The following is a 2,172-nucleotide window of genomic DNA, read 5'->3' as shown; positions in this document are numbered from 1 at the left end:
TTATTTCTTTGCTGATTTTTATTATTTCATTTATTCTACCAATTTTGGGTTTGATCCATTTTCCTAGATCATCTATGTGGGCACTAATTGCTATAAACTTTCCTCTTCACGCTGCTTTTATTATCTCCCCTACGTTTTGTTAAGTTGGGTTCTCATCAATGTCTGTTTCTAGGAATTTTTCAAACTTCCTCTTGCTTTCTTGTATTGCCCACTGTTCACCTGGGAGAATATTGATCAATTTCTATGTATCTACATATTTTCTGCAGTTTCTTACGTAATTAATTTTCAGCTTAATTGCATTTTATTCTGGAAATATCCATGACACATTTCAATGTTTTCAAGTTTGTTATGTCTTGTTTTGTGCCCTAGCATATAGTCTATCCTAGACAAAGTCCCATGCTCTGAACAAAAGAATGCATATTCTGCAGCTGTGGGATGGGCTGTTCTGTGGCTATCAATTAGGTCCATTTGGTCAGCCATGTAGACTAGCTGTATTGTCTCTTTGTTGACATTTTGTCTAGTTGTTCTGCCCATTGATGTAACGGGAGTATTGAAAACCCCTGTTACTGTATTAGAGGCTAGTTCTTTTTTCAGCTCCAACAGCATTGTTTTTGTTTTCAGAGTGGTCACTGTTCAAAGTTTAGTTGGTGATTCCGTTGGTACAACACTTAGATAGCTGATTGCTTTGCTTATATTGATCTTTCTTTTTACATTTTATGTCAGCAAATACTATTTACATGTATAGCAGATACACTCTGGGGAATCCAGAAGGAGCTGCTTTTCTTCAAACATGTCCCTTCATCTGGAGTCAGAGTCACCTTCATGACATCAGAGATGCCATTTTATAACAAGATGCAAGGAACATTCAGGAAAGCATCATCCTTGATGACATAGAGACCCTTAATCATGGTGGAAACTGGGGGCACCCACCTGAGATTCTCATTATACTTTCTGCCACGTCTGCCACAGTCCAATGGCCCGGGATGTATAACCTTTTGACTTGATTCCCTCATAAGCATTGTCAACCACCTGTTTGTGAACCGTTTCCATTGTTCCTTGTCTGCATCAATGACAACACATAATTCTGGGTGCAGAGTCTTCAGGGAGTCATGAGTGATGGTCACCCTGCTCTATACAGGCACATTTGATCTCCATGCTCCCCAAGGATCCACCTGTAATAGCTTACTGGGTGAACTGTCAGTCTTTCCCATATCAGGTATCGGAACAGGACTGGATCCAGATTGCAGCCACTTCCAATTACATGGATTTTGGGAAAGTCACTTATCTTCCAAACCACATAGGTCAGGATATCCACTGGGTTGGAAAAAACAGGCAGCTTGCAGTTGGGGCTGTGCTTGATAACACTGGGAATAATGGACTGGAAGATGTTCATGTTCAAACGAATCCAGTTTAGATAGTTCTCTCCTTCTGCTGCTGTGCCCCAGCTGTGACGATCACCAGCTTGGCGTTGGCAGTCATGATACAGTCTGCCAGAGACAATCTTGTAGGTTCTAAGGAAGAGGCTGCTATGCTAGAGGTCCATCATCTCTCCCTTCAGCTTGTCTTCCATAACACCAAAAAGAGCAAGTTCAATCAGCCAAGTCCTCCATTAAGATACTATTGGCACAGGCCATACCAACAGCACCAACCCCCCACAACTGTGATTTTATTTGGGGGACCTGTTCTTTCATCATTTGGTCCTTGAGAGCTGCCATTTTGGACTTGGACTTGTAACCAAAAGGAATCCGGGGTGCACATCAGGCAGGTGATAGAATCTGGACTCGGTGACCGTGGCTTCAGCACTCCCAGTAGTATTTGTCTTAAACAGCCATCCCCATCTTTGACTATCAGAGGTCATGCTCATGTGAGATTGAAAGAAGAAGAAAATGGCAATGTTTTTGTATGGACCTTCACATTGCACAAAGCACGCACTTCAGACCCACTGGATATAGATTTACTGACCCTCTAGCTCTATCTATAAAAGGATATACAAGAACACAGACTTGGATGAAATGGATCTTATTTCAAGCACAGTTTCAACTATTTTTAAGAAAAGTCTAGAATGTTTCACACAGCAATGATCATAGTTTAATAAGATTTTTAAAAAGTAAAACCTCTATTCTTGAACTGCTTCCAATTTAGTAGAAGAGAACAGAAACTATTTTAAAATAC

General features: G+C 40.7%; 1 pseudogene; it reads right to left on the bottom strand.

Annotated features, from left to right (window-relative positions):
* Nucleotides 1-719: 719 nt before the first annotated feature.
* Nucleotides 720-1,715, bottom strand: LOC121157203 (annotated as a pseudogene).
* Nucleotides 1,716-2,172: the final 457 nt, after the last annotated feature.

The sequence above is a fragment of the Ochotona curzoniae genome, unplaced genomic scaffold (assembly GCF_017591425.1).
Source record: "Ochotona curzoniae isolate NIBS_2020 unplaced genomic scaffold, NIBS_Ocur_1.0 contig_3520, whole genome shotgun sequence".
In the NCBI taxonomy this organism is placed as follows: domain Eukaryota; kingdom Metazoa; phylum Chordata; class Mammalia; order Lagomorpha; family Ochotonidae; genus Ochotona; species Ochotona curzoniae.
This window is presented reverse-complemented; position numbering and strand designations above follow the sequence as displayed.